Genomic DNA, 15,066 nt, shown 5'->3' with positions numbered 1-15,066 from the left:
AATATATAAAAAATAAAAAATAAATAGATAGATAAACTACCTAGAAATAAATCTAACCAAGTAGGTGAAAGACTTCTACAGTGAAAATTGTAGACCATTAAAGAAAGCAATGAAGATGAAGAGACCTCCATGTTAATGGATAGACAGAATTAATATTGTTAAAATGGCCACGCTACCAAAAGCAATATACAGATCCAATGCAATCCCCTTCAAAACACCAATAGCATTTTTCACAGAACTAGAAAAAAACAGTCTTAAAATTCATTTGGAAGAATAAAAACCTATAATAGCCAAAGAAATTTTAAGCCAAAATAATAATAATAATAATAATAATAATAATAATAATGCTGGAAGCATCACAATAACTGACTTCAAATTATAATACAGAGTTATAGTAACAAAACCAGTATGTTATGGGCATTAAAACAAACACATAAAACAATGATACAGAATAAAAGACACACCCACACATCTACAGTCATCTGATCCTTGACAAAGGTGCCAAAAACATATTGGAGAAAAGACAGCCTTTTTAACAAACAGTGCTGTGGAAACTGACCATCCATATGTAGAAGAATGAGACTAGACTCTTATCTCTCACCCAGCACAAAAAAAAAAAAAAAAAAACCCACAACTCAAAATGGATCAAAGGCCTAAGAATTGGACCAGAAACTATGCAACTCCTAGAAGAAAATGTAGGACCAATACTCCAGTATATAAGGCACAGGCAATGACTCTCTCAATAGGACCCCTAAAGCTCAGTAAATAATGCCAAGGGTTAATAAGTAGAATGGCATCAAATTAAAAAGCTTCTGCACAGCAAAGGAAACAGTTAAGAATTTGAAGAAAGAACCTAAAGAATGGGAGAAAAATCTTTGCAAGCTACTCTTCTGACAGTTATTAATATCTAGAATATACAAAAACCTCAAAAAAACTTAACAAAAAAGCCCACCAAAAAAAAAAAAAACAATTAATAAGTGAGCAAATGAATTAAACAAATACTTCTCAAATACAAAATACAAGTGGCCAATCAACACATGGAAAAAATTTTCAATGACATTAGCAATTAGGAAAATGCAAATCAAAACTACACTGAGATTTCATCTCACACCAGTCAGAACAGCAGTTATCAAGAATGCCAACAATAATAAATTCTGGAGAGGATGTGGAAAAAAGGAACACTTTCACACTATTGGTGAGACTGTAACTTAGTGCAACTAATATGGAAATCAGTATGAATGTTCCTCAAAAGAATAGAAAAGGAACCACCATATGACCTAGCTATACTATCTCTCAGTATTTATCCTGAAGAACTAAAGTCATTTCACCATGCATATCATGTCTACAGCAACATAATTCACAATAGCCTAACTGTGGAATCAGCTTAGGTGTCTATCAATGGATGAAAGGATAAAGAAAATGTGAAACATATACATAGTGGAGTTTTATTTTGCCATAAAGAAAAATAAAATTATATCATTTGCAGAAAAATGGCTAGAACTTGAGAACAATTATTTTAAGCAAAATAAGTCAAACTCAGAAGGTCAAGAGATGTGTTTTATATGTGGAAGGTAGAGAGGAAAAGGGAAAAGAGAGGTATGGGGGTAGATCTCATGAAAATCAAAGGGAAATCACTAGACTAGAGGAAACAGAACAGGGGGATGGAGAAGAGGAGGAAAAGGAGAAATACTGGGGAATAATATTGGCCAAATTATAGTGTTATATTGTGTGCATATATAAATATGTAACAATAAATCCCACCATTATGTACAACCTTAATGCACCAAAAAAGTGGGAAAAATAAATGACTAAATATTCTGCATTTATCTGTTTCTTTGATTAAACATGTTTCGTGACCAGTTTAAAAATCTATTTTTTCTTCTTCTACAGCCTATCTGTTTCTGCATGTCTTCAATAGTGAAGCCACCAGGACCATCATATTTAAAATTAAACTGGCTTAGAATCCAGGTTCTGGCCTTTATTGGCTGAAAAACCCTGGACAAGTTATTTAACCTTTCTGAGATTATTTCTTCTTCTATAAAGAGAGGATAATACTAATTACTTTGCAGGTTGTTAGATAACCAGACATTCAAGAAGTTTTAGCCCAATGTTTACAATGATCCCTGGTTCATAGAAAGCACTCAATACATTATAACTCAATACATTATAACTGATCAAATAATAATGTGGTTATCACTATTGGGTTGTAGCACAGAACAGGAATCTCATTCCCTGTGACACCTTTACATGGCTAAGTCTTCAATGAAGAAACAAATGCATCCATGAATACAGAACAAATGGGAAGAAAGTAAAATAATACTCAAATTTTGCTGGTATCTCAGAAAAAAACATCAGGAGAAAGAGGACAAGAGAAAAAGATGTTTTAGTGTGGTGAAGTGGCACATGCCTGCCAATGTCTTGGCTGGGCACAGAATCACGAGCCACTCAAGCAGGAACAAAACTTTATTTTTGAAAAAGCCGCCAATACTCCCTACGCTCCGGCAAGCCAAACCTGGTCCACCCACGCGTGCGTCTACCGGAACCGGGGGTGGGGTGGGGGGGCCCAACCTCCCCCGGAATTCCCTCCTACTATCCTTCCCCAACCAATGGGAACTCTCCAGGAGTCCCGTAACATGAGTCCCGTAGCAGGCCAAAGTGAACAGCAGGAGTCCAATTTCCATATGAATGTAAATCTTAACATAATCATATCATCTCAATGGCTAGCTTACAACCGAAAGTGCCATGCATCATATTATTTGCTTGTGGCTCCTAGCACATGCCTATAATTCCAGCAACTCATCTGTAATCACAGGGATTTGGAGGCCTAAGGCAGAAGGATTGCAGTTTAAGGCCAGCATCAGCAATTTAGCAAGACCTTTTCTAAATAAAAAATAAAAGGGACTGGGGATGTATCTCAGGTGTAAAGCACCCCTGGGTTCCATCCCTGTACAAAAAAAAAAAAAAAAAAAAAAAAAAAACAGGAAAAAAAGAGATGTTCTGAAACACAGAATAAGACAAAAACAAAGGCAGGGTGCAGTGGCACACACCTGTGATCTTGAAGCCAGATTTAAAGTTAGGTAGTCAGTGTAGTTAGGTAAATCGGGTCTAATACCGAGTGAAATCTAAAATGGAGGCCATGCTGGGAATGACTCAGGGAAAACACAGGACAATTCATGGAATGTTGACGAAGTCCCGAAAAGGCCCTAGGCCAAAGTCCACCTCAAAGAAGTATTAATGAACAGCCCCCAACAGATTTGGAGATAGCCCATCCCAGAGGAGTGATAAGCCCATCCCAAAAGTCCTCCCTGCCCTTTTGGTCCACCTGTGTCCCACCCCTCGGGCCCTCCAACCTACATTCCATCACCAAACCTATAAAAAGGGGAACACATTTGCCCGCCAACTGGATTCCACCTCTTGGATCCCCTTCTTCCTCCGGGAGAAGTCTTTTCTGCTGTCCTTTAATAAACTTCTAATTTCTCCTCTGACCTTGCCTCAGCGTGCTTCTTTGGTGTTATTCTTCAACATCGGGGAAGCAAGGACTCCTCACAGGTCAACAGCGGTAACAATCTCAGTGGCTCGGAAAGCTGAGACAAGAGGATGGTGAGTTTAAATCCAGCCTCAGCAACAGCAAGGCACTAAGCAACTCAGTGAAACCCTGTTTCTATATAAAATACAAAATAGGGCTGGGGATGTGCCTCAGTGGTCGAGTGCCCCTAAGTTCAATCCCTGGTACCCACACCACAAAAAAAAAGGGCTGGGGATATGGCTATTGGTTGAGAATTCCCTGGCACATCCTCCCACAACCCCCCCCCCCCAAAAGAGAAACACAAGGGAAGTCAAAGAATGATATAAGTGGAAAAGATTGAGAAATAACATATAGCATAGAGGGAGATCATAAGTTTACAGGAGAATAAGTAAGGGATGCAGAAAGAGTATTGGCTTTAGGAACCTAATCCTCTCGTCTCATGGTTATCATTGTCTTCTATAGCTCAGTCATTGCTGTCTACCTCTAGTCCAAAAATCCCTATGCCTGAGAGAAGGACAAATTCTTTAGCCTATTTCTTGGGCACTGCTTCACTTTAACTTCTCACATACATCCTGAGGATGAGGAAGTAAAGAGGGCACTCAGAAGGTTGCTGGGGAAATAAGGGCATTTCAGGGAGAAATGAGGGGAAAGACAAGTTTCTTCATAATTTATTTATTTTTTTAATGTTCAATTCCCTAGGTCACACACCTAGGCCCCTGCAGAGGGTCAGTGTCACTGTGTGGTATCTAAGAGAGAGATGGAGGCCCAGTTAAGATGTATATCTACACAAAACATCTTAAATTCAAACATGATCATTCCTGTTGGTGATAAGTATTTCCTTTCTTCTCCATCCTGTCTTTACTGCCCTCACTTCTACAGATTCCCTAACTCTGCCATGCCCATTTCTGTATCGTCTCTCTCCATTTTTCATGTCCAATGTAGAAGAACTAGTCCAGCATTCTGGAAACTTTGCACATTAACTTAGTTATTTCTGTCTAACTGCAGCCCAAATATCCTTATGCCCCAAATACTACTTAATCTACTTTCTGAATTAAGAAGCATTTTTTATGTTTTGTGAATTAAGAAATATTTTTCATGCTTTTGCAAACAAGTTTGAGCTCCAAGTTCACTTCTTTCCTTACACCCTTCCACACCATTACAGTGGATCATAGTGTACATGTGTATGTGAGTGTGTGTGTATGAGAGAGAGAGAGACAGAGAGAGAGAGAGAGAGAGAGAGAGAGAGAGAGAGAGAGAGAGATTGAGAGACTGATGCAAAAAAGAGAAAATGGGAAACTAAAGAGTCAGATAAGAAAAGATAAGTATCTTTAATTCATATCTGAAACTGAAAAACATGTTCATACCTACAATTCTTAATATCTAATCTCTATATGTTTGTTTCTTTTCCATTCCATTTTTAATTGTTTTCATCTCCATTATAGATTTCTCCATTCTGTTCTAATTGTCTTGTCATCATCACTTCTAATTCTTACCATGTCTTCTTTCCTTCTTCATCAGGAATTTATTTATTTTCCCTTACTTGAGGAAGATTAATGGGGAAGTTGAAGCTCTGAGAATTTAATGATTTCACCCAAGAATATACAGCAATATTTTAAAACTTAACTGAGATATTTAATCCAATGACTTTCCAAGTATATGCTGTTGCTTTTACAACGTTATCAAATGTACCAGCAACTTATAATTTACATCAAAATTGGTTATCAGGCAGAAAGTTCCACTACTTCAGCCCTAGCATTTTCCTGACCATCCAGCTTTCCAAGGATCACAACACTAACCCCATTTTTAGAGTTGATTTTCTTCTATTCTCAATCTCTTTGTATGACAATGACCCTGGATCTATCTTCAACTGTTACACAGTGGATAATAGCTGTTCTGAATTCATCTTCCAGTGGAATTCTGGGCTTCTGACCAGCCTGCAATGGCCAGACATAAACACAAATTCAGATTGTAGGTGATAAAGTATTTTGATAGAGCATGAATGGAGAGCGAGCTTTGGAAGAAGGAAAAAGAACAGCAGTATAAGCCCCATTTTCTATGAAATCCTATTTCCTTTTCAATGCCTGTCTACACTCATACTTATCAAAGCCTCACAAGAATGGAATGGAGAATAAAGAACCTGTCTAAAATAGAACCATGCTCACCTCTTTCCACTTCCCATTTGCCTTTTTCCCTCAGTAGCTCACACCATCTTGATGTCAGTCCTGTTATTCAGATAGTCCAGATGTATCTCTCTTGAGTTGCACCCTTATAAGTTCAGCTACCCACTTGACATCTCCACTTAGAACTGTTATCTTTTTTCATGTGAACCTATTTCTTCTCCTGCATCCCATTCATCACATCCAGTCAATTTTATCTCATCAGTTCTTACATCCATCCACTTCTCTCCATTTCACTGTTTCCAATTTACTTGAGGTCTGAGTGTTGCTCATTTTTACTGTAATAGCTTCATCACTAGCATATCAATGAGTAATGCCATGCAGATAGATTATGCTGTGATAACCAAATCAAAATCTTAGTGACAAGAAAAAGGTTTATCTCTTGCTGTTGGCACATGCCTATTACCATCTATCCAGAATTTTTGCCATGTCACTCTTTTTCAAGAATGTAAACTGACAGAATAGCCTCCATTTTTTTTTCCAGGTTTAGATACAATTTAATAATAGTTCATTTCCAAAATAAAAGCTATCATAAGTGAAACCATGAAATTTCCTAACACTTGATTTTAATACATTGTACTAATATTCTAAAACAATTCTGAGAAACCAATATTTACAATAGATGGAAGATTTATGAAAAATCTTCCACCAGGTATATTTTTGTGTGTATATATTTGTATATATAGAACCCAAGAGATTACATGAAAGAGGAAATAAGAGTCTGTATGTCATATTTAACAGCAGAACAAAAGTACAGGGTGTGAAAAATTTCAAAGCATGGGGTCTGGAACGGGAGCTGACATCTTGTTTCAAAATTTAAAGTTTTCTCAGGACTGAAGTCAAAATCTTAACTGCCATAGAGAAAGGGAAGCTTTTCCAGCTTTAATTGTTCATCTGCATCAGAAAGTTCAGTATCCCTGAGATAGGAACCACTGCAATAAGAAGGGAGTGATAGGTTCTCCCAAAGAAAGATTGTTGCTTAATTTGGACAACTTGCCCTGGTCATTGGGTATAAACTTTTGTTTCCCAGCCTAATGCTTCACAGCACCAAGACGTTTCAGTAATGGTTCATCATAAACCCAGCATTCATGGAATAACTTTGTCTCCCACTGAATTTCCTTCTCTTTCCTTTCTCGGGCTTCTGCTCTTTGTCTTTCTTCAAGTCTGTGCTTTGCTTCAGTTGCTGCATCAATGTCTCTGATTTTTAAATTGAAAGTGACATCCTTCCAAAGGCAGTGGGACTCATATTCTGATCTTCCAACTTCCTCACTTTTTTCTTGATTATAGGCAACTTCTTGGTATCTACAAAGACTGTATTTTCCCCTGTTTCGTATTTTGCATACATTACACCATTCCATTACCCTTCAATTGAGCAAAAAGACTTCTTGTCATTTGGAGAAAAAAATCTCAGCAGTAATTCTGTATTTCTTGCCTCCATAGAAAGGTTTAGTGTGGAAGATGATATTTGCACTATAACCAGTTTTGGAACAATTAATATTGCATTCTCCTCCTAGTTCCACCCAGGGCACTGTGAGGATAGACCTTCCATAACCATTGGGGAATATGAGAATGTAATGCTCATCATAGTCTAGACATGAGACACAGCCTTGCCCTATGTTGTGCACCCCAATTGAAATCCCAAGGAATTTTTATTTAGTCCAGATATGAGCATTGAATTGGATTTTCTTGTTAAAACAGTCAGCATAAAAGGCTGAAATGGGTGGATGATGGGAAACCTGCTCAGCCACTTTTGTTACACTGTTTTTGGAAACCTAGGGAACTGGTTCTTCTGAAACTAGCTCTGTGTTCTCTTCAGTGTCATTTGGTAATGTCCAGTGTTACTGAAAGATCTCACCCAAAATGGGGTTGTATAGCTTTTTGGCAACTGATCCTTTCCTTCCTGCATGAAAGGCGGAGAGGTACCATTTCACAACCTGAACCATTCGATCCCTGGGATCTTTCTGGTCACTAATGCTCACAAACAGGTCCGGATGTGCAAAAAAAGTCTGCATACATTTCTAAAAGAGATCTTCTTTCAAGAATAAATGTTGGAAGAACTACCTTAGTAAGATCCATTCCGAGCCTAACCTGTGACAAGAAGTGCATGATAACACTCTTGTGCTCTTCCACTGATCCTACCTCCCCATCATGGTCTCTATCAGTAATGTGAATCAAAAAGGTCAGCATCACTTGTACCATTGGACATGGAAGAATTCAGTGATTCTGTGGTTTCTGGGTGCTTTAGGCTATTTCACGAACTGCTATGTGTCAAGACTGAGGCAGAACCAGAAGAATCTATTAACCGTTTTGGGGATGAGCCACTCTGATAGAATTCATCAGCATCATAGAATTCATCTTCACTGCTACAGTTAGAAAACTCTGGGATTGTATTTGGAGACAAGGTGACATGACATGGAGAAGTTACACTGCTACTAGGTGGTGAATGTCGACTGCCTGTACTATTGGGTGTTGGAGTGTGATGATGTCCCAAGGTAGCTAATTCAGGTCCAACGGGTAAGGAAGACAGACGCTGCTCTGACTTACAGAACTGAGCTGGTTCTGGAGGTAAGACAGTCTGGGAAGACACTGTGCTGATTACAGGTTCCAAGGGACTGGGTTGATATATTGCATCTACAGGATTAACAGTACTTTTAGCAATCTGCAGCAACACAATGCAGTGTTTAATAGATTCTACCATGCTATTTGTTGTTTCTTTGAGAGTTTCAATTTTCTTTCTCTGTTCATCATCTTCACAGTTTTGAAGCTTGTCATCAAAAAGCTTTAGTTTTTCTATCAAGATTTGTAGGTAAGCATCTGCCTATGTTAGTTTCTTGTCAAAGTCTTGGACACTAGGAACAAATCCTGAATCCTCCGTAAGTGGCCAGCAAGAAAGCCATTCTCTGAGGCACCAGCTCTCGGTGCCTCCTGGGGCGGGAGCACCAGTGCACCTCTCTTCTACTCCCTCGATCAGATCCCCGGGCGGGCAGCGTGGCAGAGCAGGCGGCCTAGCCAGAGGTTCAGCCCGTCCCCCGGAGCACCGCGTCCCTCCGCCTCTATTTTGAATATTGCTAGTTTTTAGGGCAGAAGGAAAGAGTAAGTGTGACAAATGGTAAACTGACACTTAAACCTTCCATCCAGAAGTGGAAAACAGTCCAACCACTTGTCATTTACCAAAGCAAGTCTTGTGGCCACATCTAATTTCAAGGGCAAATAAGCCAACCATGTGCCAGGAAAGGACCAGAAATATTTAATTGATATGAATGACTACTAACTGCCTTCTTTCCTCTTGTTTTGCCCAATTCTTATTATCCATACTGCCACCAGAGAAATCACTCCAACATACAAACTTGACCATAGTACTCTCTTAGCCAAAAATAATAAATGGATTCCATGTTATTAAACATAGAACCCAAACTCTTAGATCAGGCTCCTGCTTTCCTAACTTTACGATTCCAATCTCCCATGACTGAACCACTTAGAATCCTGCAATTTCGTGAAACTACCTGCAAGTCCTTGAACCACACCAAGCTCTCTGTCACCTCTAGCCTTTTCTGGAAAAAAAAAAAAAAAAATTCCCCCTTGCAATTCCCCTCTACCATCAAAAAATAAAAATTAAAAGAAAATAAAAATAAAAAATAAATCACCTTTTATTGTCTACCGCCCGTCAATAGTAAGGAATTGAAGATCAGGACTTATGTCTCATACACTTTTATATTCTAGTGTCTGGCACAGTACCTGGCACAATAGGCACAGTCAAACCTCCACATCCTCAGGTTCTGGGGTTTTGTTTGGTTGGTTGATTGTGTGTGTGTGTGTGTGTGTGAGAGAGAGAGAGAGAGAGAGAGAGAGAGAGAGAGAGAGAGACTGGGGATTGAACCCAGGGCTTTGCATATTCTAGAAAAGCAATTTACTACTGAGCCATACTCTCAGACTCTGGATGGTAACAAAAAAATCACATACACGATTTGGAGATTTCCACTGAGGAGTAATTGCACAAGGAAGCCTGGGATCCTGCATGGAAAAACTAATTCAGGGAATTCTCTACCTAGAGAGGATGTGGATTCAGAGAAATGATGCCCTTTCAAAGAATTTGAACAACAAATTTGGACTATAGACTTCTTTCTCTTCCCTCCTTAACTGAAACTAAGGAAAGAAGTATTCCAGACTCCCTGAGTGTCCCCATTCCCAAATATGGGAAGGATTTCTTCTTGGAGGCCTGACATTTTTGCTTCCTAATGTCCATGTTAGAGAGGATGCTCTTGTTCTTGTCATAACTTCTCTCAAAGACAGAATTTTTTTTTTTTTTAATACCAGAGATTGAACCCAGGGGCACTTAACCACTGAGTCACATCCCCAGCCCTTTTTTGTATTTTATTTAGAGACTGGGTCTTACTGAGTTCCTTGGGGCCTCACTAAATTGCTGAGGTTGGCTTTGAACTTGTGATCTTCCTGCCTAACTCTCATGAGCTGCTAGGATTACAGGTGGGCACTACCACACCAAGCAAAGACAAAATATTCTTACCTTATTTGCTTTTTAACAAAATCAGAGGCCAGACAAAAGTGCAGAATTAGATTTTGTGTTTTTTTTTTTTTTTTTCCCCAGAACTAGGGATTTTGATAGGTTAAGAAGATGGAACAAATGGCCCAGAAGTCCATGAAACTCACATGTTGCCCCAAGCTGATGGGTGGCTCCCTTCTTTGAGTAAAGCCCCACAAAAAATTTCTCAAAGTGCTTTGAGAATGAATAATGCTTTAGAAATACAAATCAAACTCAATCCAAAACTACTTTGAATTCTTATTTACTGAGGGTTGGAGTTAAAATTCAGTGAAAACAGATTGGTTGAATGAAAAGTATGGCAAATTCTCTCCCTAAAAGTCACCAGTATATGTGAACAAAATAAAAACCACCATTTCAGGACTCTAATTTAACCAAAGGCATTTTCCAAGTCACATGCAGATTTATCAGTAAAGGGTGGGTCTTTACAGGCTTAAAGCACACTTTCCAACCAATCATGACTGACCAAAAACTTTGCTTTCCCTAGGGGAATACCAGGAAACCAAACTAAAAATAAATAAATAAATAAGGTGGGGGTAGTTCAATGGTAGAACACATGCTTAGCATGCACAATGCTATAGATTCAATCCAAGCACCAAAAAATAAAATGATGAAATTTCTTTTAAAAGATGACTAATCACTAAATGATTATGTAAATGGCTACACACAGCAAGGGAAACATATTTCATAGAACTTGTCCACAAAAGTAATTAAACAAACAAAAGTAGCAACAGTTTCTATCTCTTAGAAATAGGGTGATTATAATTTAGAGCTGATACAATAGTTTTATCTAAAGTGTCCAATTTTAATGTTGTAGGGACAGACAAGGCAAAGCATTCCAGCCAGATTCAGAAGGCAAAGCTTTTGCTGTAATCAAATAATCCCCTGAACCCCAAGTTAAGGTATTTTCAGAATTTTATACCCAATATGTAAGGGGAGGGGCTCAGAAGTTCACAATCTGCAGAAGTTCACATAAAAGCAAATTTTTCTTTCACTGTTTTGGGCAAGTTAACCCTTCAAGGATAACACCTAAGAAGGGGACAGCTTCTTCTCCCCTTTCTTTCCTCACCCTACCAGCTATTATCATGGAGCCCAATTAGTAACTTCTCTTATCTTGGAGAGGTAGACATCTCTTTTATTGCTGAGTAATATTCCTTTGTGTATATATGCCACATTTTTAATCCATTCATCTACTGAAGGGCATCTAGGTTAGTTCCACAGTTTAGCTATTGTGAATTGTGCTGCTATAAACATTGATGCGGCTGTGTCCCTGTAGTATGCTGTTTTTAAGTCCTTGGGTATAGAATGTGGAGAGGGGTAGCTGGGTCAAATGGTGGTTCCTTTTCCAGTTTTCCAAAGAATCTCAATATTGCTTTCCATATTGGCTGCACCAATTTGCAGTCCCACCAGCAGTGTATGAGTGTACCTTTTCCCCCACATCCTTGCCAACAATTACTGTTGTTTGTCTTCATAATAACTGCCATTCTAGCTGGAGTGACATGATATCTTAGAGTAGTTTTGATGAATTTCTGTAATTGCTAGAGATGATGAACATTTTTTTTGTATATTTATTCATTGATTGTATATCCTCTTCTGAGAAGTGTCTGTTCAGGTCCTTGGCCCATTTGTTGATTGGGTTGTTATTATTATTATTATTTGCTTAGGTTTTTGAGTTCTTTATATTCTTTGATATAAGGAGGCTGATTCATAGTGGGGTAGGGAGGGGGAGCATGGGAGGAATAGAGGAACTCTAGATAGGGCAGAGGAGTGGGAGGGGGCAGTGGGTTAACCAGGATGGTGGAATGTGATGGACATCATTATCCAAAGTACATGTATGAAGACACAAATTGGTGTGAACATACTTTATATACAACCAGAGATATGAAAATTTGTGCTGTATATGTGTAATAAGAATTGTAATGTATTCCGCTGTCATTTGTTTTATTAAAAATCAATTTTTAAAAATTTTTAAAAAAAGAAGTAGACTTCTCTGTGAAGCTCCAGCTCAAGGCTAGAGGCCTTGTTTACACATTTCTACAAACTACTATACTGGATACATATTTGTGGAAAAACTAGTAAGGGGTGTTCAGCACCTGGAGTGCCAATTTCTTCCAGGCCAGTAGCCAAGTAAAATAGAGCAACACAAAAATAGGAAGTTTATCTACATTGAACTTTTGTAGAGATTCTTTTGTTGACAGTCCTAAAATCAGCCATGGTGAAGATTTCTGGAGGAATCCAGTTAAGATTTTCTGTGGAGAAAGGGGTGCCACTAACATTAACAACAAAAAATATGAAACAAGCAAAGAAATATGAAAATGTGACTCATACATGGGAGGGGACAGTCAATAAAACCTGTTTCTGGAGATCCCAGATGTTGGACAAAAATATTTCAAAAGCACTTATTAAATATACTTGTAGGGAGAAACTAATGTGACTCCATTTTTAAAAATAAATAACAGCAGCTTCTACCTCAAGGCCTGTCCTAAGGAAGGGGGCGTGACCCTTGTCCTTGGAAAAACCCACAGAGCACTCCTAAGCACATACCCACTCTGCTGAGTTGTTTGTCTGCAAATAACAGGAGAGGTCTGAGGCGCCAGGTGTCCCTGACTCAGTTAGGCTAGGTGAGGACCCATAGCAACCCCCTAGCGACTACCAATCAGTATGAGACAGGGAGAATACCTGGAATGCCAGATGACCCCCAAGTAGTTTATGGTGGTTGATAACAAGTTGGGAAACCATGTAGTTTAGCACGTACACACCTCCTGGCCTAAACTAATCAGTTCAAAAGAATCCCCTTCTGGGCTGGGGATGTGGCTCAAGCGGTAGCGCGCTTGCCTGGGATGCGTGAGGCCCGGGTTCGATCCTCAGCACCACATACCAACAAAGATGTTGTGTTCGCCGAGAACTAAAAAATAAATATTAAAAAAATTCTCTCTCTCTCTCTCTCTCTCTCTCTCTCCCCCTCCTCTCTCACTCTCTCTTAAAAAAAAAAAAAAAATCCCCTTCTTGTACTAACCAATCACCCATCTTGTTCCCGCCATTGAATGTGCTAATCAATGTTTGATTTTCCCGCAGTATGGAATGATTTGTTGTGTGATGTAGTGAGGCATAGAGTATCCCCCCAAAACCTATAAAATCTCACTGAACAAAGGACCAGGACTCACTCCCTGGGACCACTGCATTGGGAACAGTTGTGAGTCCAGGCTCTAGCTTGCAATAAAGACTCTTGTGTGCTTGCATAGGATTTGGCTCCTGGAGGTCTATTGGGGTCCCACGAATCTGGCATAACATCAGGGGCTGGGGTTGTGGCTCAGTGGTAGAGTACTCACCTAGCATGCATGAGGAACTGGGTTTGATCCTCAGCACCACATAAATGTAAAATACAGACATGGCCTCCACCTAAAACTAAATATATATATGCAAAGAAGTAAAGAGATAACATCAAAAACTCAGCAAATAAAAAATTTTATTATAAAGACTATAACAGGGAGCCAGCCATTCTGGGGACCGCCCATTTAATCCCAGTTGAGAACGCGCACAGAGCACGCAAGCCTAGCCGGGAGCGCGCACGCGCATGCACGCACCCACGGCTCCGGCCTGACCCGCTCAGGCTGGCGAATCCCTTGGCAGCGAAGCGGTCCTCTAGGCTGGGAAGGTGAAGCCAGGAAGGTGAGGAACCAGAAGAGTCTGCCAAGGCGGTGGGTGCAGATTGTTCAACCTTGAAGAGTGCTACCGAAAGGAGCAGGGTGCGGCAGTCCGGATGAGGCCAGTGGCGCAGAGAAGATGGAGGCCGGGCAGCCTCTGCCGGTGCTGCACTCGTTCAATTTGCGGGAGCTTTCCCGGGGCATCTTCCGCAACCACAGCCCGCAGGCTGTGCTGCTGGTGTGGCTTAACTTCCGCGGTGAGCCGCAGCCCTATGGGACGCTGCAGCCGGGCAGCACCTCCGCATCCACACCTCCCGAGACCATATTTGGCTCTTCAGAGGTGTAGGAACACACGGTGGGCTTCTGGTTAACTGAATTATTTGTGCCATCTGCCACCGTTGATGGATAGCCTACTTTTGCCAACATCACACTGCCAGTGTATACCCTGAAAGAGTGATGCCTCCAGGTGGTGCGAAGCCCAGTCAAGAACTACAGGAGACTGGACATCGTCAGATCACTCTGTGAAGATCTGGAAGACCACCGAGTATACAGAGAGACTTGGAGCTGCTGACACAGGAGCACATTGCCAATCAGCAGTTGGAAGAGAAGACTGAAGATAGTTGAAGTTAGCATTCTTACGACTCAGCTTTTCAGGGTACTGATGAGACTTGATCTAGATAATAGGACTGGTCGCTTAATCTCGTTGCAAAGTGTCTTATTCTTGGAGTAAAATATGCGCCATTTCTTAATTTCACTAGGAATTGTGATGTTTAGGGGCAAACATCACAAAGTGTCCTTTAAATAACTGCCCTTTTTAGAAGTACTCATCAGGAGAAAGTAGTTGCATTTTCGCACTCTAGTAAGTCAGTAAAGTTTCAGTGTAAGGATGTTTAAATAAATAATCAATGAGAATTGCAGTGTATTTTTAATAGTCAGAATGTGATGATGTCTGCTCTTAATGGATTGTGGTTGATATCTATCTCCCATTTTAGGAAAGTTGAAATGTCCTTAAGGCAGGGACAGGTTTCTCATCTGTTTAAGGCTCCAGTGTCCAGCACATTATGAACAAATTTCTCCCTTTATTTTATTTTTTTGGTGCTTGGGTTGAATCTACGGCATTGTGCACGCTAAGCGTGTGTTCTACCATTGGGATTCCCCCAACCC

The 15,066-nt window shown here is 39.9% G+C and overlaps 2 pseudogenes across 2 annotated transcripts; one reads left to right on the top strand and one right to left on the bottom strand.

The window, feature by feature from the left end:
- Positions 1-6,541: 6,541 nt before the first annotated feature.
- Positions 6,542-8,600, bottom strand: LOC308649831 (oxysterol-binding protein-related protein 9-like; annotated as a pseudogene). Its single transcript has one exon. The product of its transcript is annotated as an oxysterol-binding protein-related protein 9-like (transcript).
- Positions 8,601-13,915: 5,315 nt separating this feature from the next.
- Positions 13,916-14,810, top strand: LOC308649869 (von Hippel-Lindau disease tumor suppressor-like; annotated as a pseudogene). The gene has a single exon. The product of its transcript is annotated as a von Hippel-Lindau disease tumor suppressor-like (transcript).
- Positions 14,811-15,066: the final 256 nt, after the last annotated feature.

Source organism: Spermophilus citellus (assembly GCF_964194105.1).
Source record: "Spermophilus citellus genome assembly, chromosome: 5".
NCBI lineage: Eukaryota > Metazoa > Chordata > Mammalia > Rodentia > Sciuridae > Spermophilus > Spermophilus citellus.
Note: the sequence above shows the minus strand (reverse complement) of the source record. Positions and strands in the feature narration are given on the sequence as shown.